General features: G+C 34.0%; 1 long non-coding RNA gene across 1 annotated transcript; it reads left to right on the top strand.

Annotated features, from left to right (window-relative positions):
* The first annotated feature begins 330 nt into the window (after window positions 1-330).
* On the top strand, window positions 331-5,273 carry LOC107653940 (uncharacterized). Its single transcript, XR_001630286.1, has 3 exons — window positions 331-407; window positions 2,059-2,438; window positions 5,181-5,273. It is a non-coding gene; the product is annotated as an uncharacterized LOC107653940 (long non-coding RNA).
* Window positions 5,274-5,340: the final 67 nt, after the last annotated feature.

Genomic DNA, 5,340 nt, shown 5'->3' on the forward strand with positions numbered 1-5,340 from the left:
GTTCGCTGTTTCTGCGCATTTGTTTATCATCCGTTCTGTTTTGTATATCTGTCGCTCATCTTGACCCTGCGAGAGAGATCATGAGAACTCACTTCAGCTTCAGACTGTCAGACTGCACAAGTTCGTTGCCCATTTTGTTTACATCTGTGGGACACGTAGCATCAAACGCAGGAAAGCTGACCGGACACATGCATGCAGCAGTCGTGATTCACTTTCATACAGATGGACACTTTATCACAGGAATTAAGAATCAAACGATTCACTTCATGAGCAGAGAGTTTGTGCATTAAACTATTAGGTTTCAAAATGACAAATTCACAGGGATCATCATCTGAAGATCAGAACATCAGAAGATGCTTAAGATGTTCCTCAAATTCTCAGTAGTCACTTTAGATGAGCTCTTACATGTAAGTATCTTCATTTTATCTTGAATTCTTTGTCCATTGGTTTGAATTGCATTAGTAATATATATTAAGAGATTTAGATATTAAACTTAATAGCAGTGGAAGATGTTGATGTTTTAATATATGCATAATGTGCATGTCGTTAAAGTAAAAAAAAAAAAAGCATATGCAAATGTGTACATTTGTCTGATGATGATGTGAATGTTGCATTAATGCATGCCAGTCAATTCACTTCCATTTTGTTAATGCATCGTAATTGACTTCTTGAATGAAGAACATTAAATTCCTATCCCTATTAGTAGACTGTGTTAAAAGTGGATAATTGTACATTATGGCACGTAATTATCCTAACGAGTGAAGTGCTTCCATGGTGCTGAAGGTCTAGTGAAGTTCATTTCTATTAGCTTGGGCTGCGGCAAAATAAGAGCAGAGGCATCTGGTGTTATTTATTAGTTTTATTTGACAAATGGCTGGCACATAACAAGGTAAGTTTAGTTTGAAGACCAACCCAGAGGCTTTTAGATGATGGCTGGCTCATAACAGTGATTTATTGTGATGTAAGCAAATTTATGACTGGTACTTTCCACAAATGTGGTACGGCTTGATGTCCTATTCATGCATTTTATTAATATTTTGACAAATTTAGTGTTGACTGCAGTCCTGTTGCCCTGTTATTATAAGAGAAAATGATCAAACTAATATTTTTCTTCAGTTTATTGCAAATATAAATGTATCTGCAGCTTCAAGCCAACATTTGGTCCCAAAACATGCCCTTAATAAGTTAAAATTTTGAAACCTTGTTTCCGTTTCTGGCATATTGTTGCAGTTGTTTTAATTAGTTTTTGTTTAATCGTATGTTAAAAAAAAAAATGTCTCCTACATTTTAGTAACAGGGTTAAAATTCAACCAAATAGGAAACAAAACAGCTTGTATAATATTTAACTATATCACTTTTTCTGAAGTTTAAGCATCTCTTTTTACTGGTCTTTTATTTTATTTCTTTTTATTTAGTATTATTATTATTATTATTTTGGTTGTTGAATAAAAAATGCTTTGGATAAAACAATATATTATTATTTTAATAATAGTAATAATAACAGAAATAATGTGCTAAATGTGAAAATGTTGGGGGAAAAAAAAGATGACTTAGTTTTCAGGCCCTGTTTTGTGCCCTACGTGGAACGTGTTACTTGTTAGTTTTTTTATTTATTTATTTTAATTATAGTTATAAAGCCTTTTGAAATCATTTTTGTTCTTGCATTTTATATTTTGCAGGCTGCATTAAAATGAAGCTACTCTGTGACCACACTCTTAAAAAATGCTGGGTTAAATACAACCCAGTGCTGGGTAAAATAGGGACAAACCCAGCAATTGTCTGTTTTGACCCAGCGGTTGGGTTAAATGTTTAACCCAACCTTCTGGGTAGTAACCCAACCGCTGGGTCAAAACAACCCAATTGCTGGGTTTGTCCCTATTTTACCCAGCACTGGGTTGTATTTAACCCAGCATTTTTTAGAGTGCAATATTTCTTTCTCTCCCATATTCCTACAGTTTTGATGATCTAATAATACATATGAAACTGTTGATGAAAATGCTCAGATGCTGTAACTGAATTGTTCTCTTTAAAATCTGTGTTTGCTTTGTGTTTCATAAGCCGTAGCAGTGAAGTTCTGGTCTCTTGCTTTATCTTGATTGGCTGGGAAGGGCCAGAAGTGAAGCAGGACTGAGTGAAGCAGCGCAGACGCTCTCATTCGGAGATTAGGCAACAGAAGGACCGGAGTCTGTGAACTCTGAGGCTCCCGCTCTCATCCAGACCAGAGCAGCCGCATCGGACGATCAACAGGAAATCCAGCGTGAGGACAGGAAACGCTATGAGTGAGAGGAGCTGCGGTGGCCTGAGGGACACGGCGTGACGTGCTGGAGCTCTGTTCTTGGACAGGTGAATATTGAGCTGTGTTCATGCTGCTCGCGGGGAGAAGAGCGGTGCTCAGAGTTCAGCTCTGGATTCTTATTGTGCTTCTCTTCAGAGGTCAGGTGAGTCAGTGACATTCACACATACGCCTCTGCACATCACTGCCAGAAGGGTCTAGAAAAAGTTTCATTTGATACTTTTTAGCTTTGCAAACTGCAGTCAATACACTTGTTTTACAAGAAAATACTGTTTCAGTCTTTACTTCAGTTGAGTATATTTTCTTTGTGAAATATACTAGCAATTTCTGAGTGAGAATTGTTTCTAAGTAAATCCTACAACGACTTTTTTTTAGTGTAGTTAGTTGTAGTGTAGTTAATAACTTGAAAAAGAATTTAAAAATAGAATAAGAGGTTTCTGAATTTCCTTTTTTATTCTAAGTTATTAGGATAGTTAATGGGATAAAAAAAAGAATTCTGTAATCATGGCAAAATATTTTTCAAAGAAAATGATTGAAGATTATACGATCTACAGATGATGTTGCATTTTACTTCTACTTCAAAATGTAATTCAAATGTATTTATTGTAATTATTTGTAAAATGAACTAGCACTTTCTGAGTGAAAATGGTTTCAAAGTACATCCTATACAAATGTTTTCTGGCCTAATAATTAGTTAAAAAGTAACTTGCAGTAGATAAAATAATAAAAGTAGAAGTTATTAGTTTTTCAAAGTTGTAAACATTAAATTCTACAGATATTATCGAAATGCATTTTACAAGAAAATATTATTTCAGTTTTTCTACTTCAATATTGCATGCTTAATTCAATGTGTTACTTGCAGTTTCTTTGTAATTATTATTAAAAAAAAAATTGCACTTTTTATGTAAAATGTTTGTGCACCGAATTTGTATCATATATCAAATGCTATATCTTGATATTATTATAAACAGATACCTAGGCATATCTCTGCCCATATGTTGTTGTTTAAGCTCTAATATAAATCCACATACCCTGAAAGTTTCGCAGACAGACATGAATCTCTGGAGATTAGCACAGAGAGAGTTCGGCAATGTTGGAGAAACATTGCAAAATATGCTCCAGATTTGATAATCTGAATGTGATTTGTGTAAAGGTCTCTTAAATATTTATGATGTGATTAAACATTTACGATGCAGCGCAACTTACAAAAAGGTATAAAAGAGCCTGTAAAAGGTGGACAGTTTTGCAAGTTGCTATTAAAACCTGTATAAAAATATAGCCAAGGGCTTACTTAGTAACAGTTTAACTGAGAAAGTGGAATCTGATATATTTTTCACACACTTATCAACTGCAAATTAGTAGTTTTGAAATGTACAAATTATTGTAAACTGTCATTAAAACTGATGCCATATTTCATTTTAAGCTTTTTTTCAAAAAATATATAATTATTGAAATGTTTAAACCAATGCACAAAAGATAGATTAACAACTCTAAAATACAAAAGTGTCTGTGTGCATGTTGGTCACTTTCACAATTGTGTCAAATGTCAGCATATACAGTTTTGTGCAATCTTTGTGAGCTCAGTCGAATTACAGTACATTGGACAAGGTTATAACCCTCCCTGTCTGCGCAGACATGATATTTCTAGGATTTGTTAACATTTAGGTGAAAGTTCTGAGTAAATCTTATATTTAAAATTAAACAGATTATGCTGAATCAGATACATCAGTTGAGTGAATATGCAGTACCAGGTTTGCAATCATATTATAAAACAGAAAGGAGATGTTGATTTTTAACCTCAAAATAGGGTCTTGTCCAGTAAATCCTGCTATTTGTACATATATTGTCAGATCAGGAGGATAGTGGTCATTTATAATGTGCTCATTTTTATGTGCTTAAAGTGCTTTTGTAGTAATACAGTTCCTCATATAAATACAGTATTAGTATGGTTCTTGTAAAACATACTGGTTTTTCTATAAAAAAATTGTGATTTAAAGGGTTAGTTCACCCAAAAATGAAAATTCTGTCATTAATTACTCACCCTCATGTCGTTTCAAACCTGTAAGACCTTCGTTCATCTTCGGAACACAAATTAAGATATTTCTGATGGAATCTGAGAGCTGTCTGACCCTGCATAGACAGCAACGCAACTGAAAACGTCCCAAGTCCAGAAACGTAGCAAAGAGATCTGTAAAATAATCCATGTGACATCAGGGGTTCAACCGTAATTATACGAAGAGAATTATCATTTTTGGGTGAACTAACCCTTTAAATATATTACTCACTTTAAATATTATTTAATATAGATCTACTCTGTTCATATTAATAAGTTGTGTTAATATAGTAAAATCTTTAGCAGTGTTTTATTAGTCCTACTTAATATAGCATAGAAACATTAAACCCAGTATTCAGAGTATCTGCAAATGAGTAACAAGAATGCATCCAAGCAACTGATATTCAAGAGTTGGCATTGTAAATGAGGAAGAATGTAAATATTTATCTGTTCATTGTAGCAGAAATTAAAATGTGTTTAATATCACCTCCAATGGCAAGCACACAGCACTCTGTGGTGTGATTAATCGAGTCCTAATAAAACAAGATTCAAACTAGAAACTTCTAAAAACGCAAAGTTGGTGACTAAAAGCTTGGTAAAGTTATTGCTAAAAAAGAGAGAAAGATCTGTTTAAGAGAACAACATAGACCTTTCCTCTGAGAACATTTATACATTTATATATACTGCCATCTTGTGTTTGAAAAGGTACCATTAATCGTACATCTACATCAGCCCAATATAACCTTAAGATCTCATTATGACTCATTGTGCAATACTCACACTAAATCCACACATTACCAGCAAGTAAATGTCATGTATTATGGTTTTGAAAAGGTCATGGGCTCCATGCTGGATGATCTGATCTATAAACGTGGTGAATATCAAGAGAACTGCACACGATTCCTGAAAGCCACTTTTCCTACTGGAACTGGTGAGTGAAACCAGCTAAAATGTGTAGATATTTCTCTCTCTCTCTCTCTCTCTCTCTCTCTCT

Source organism: Sinocyclocheilus anshuiensis, unplaced genomic scaffold (assembly GCF_001515605.1).
Source record: "Sinocyclocheilus anshuiensis isolate Anshui unplaced genomic scaffold, SAMN03320099.WGS_v1.1 scaffold454, whole genome shotgun sequence".
Classification (NCBI taxonomy): domain Eukaryota; kingdom Metazoa; phylum Chordata; class Actinopteri; order Cypriniformes; family Cyprinidae; genus Sinocyclocheilus; species Sinocyclocheilus anshuiensis.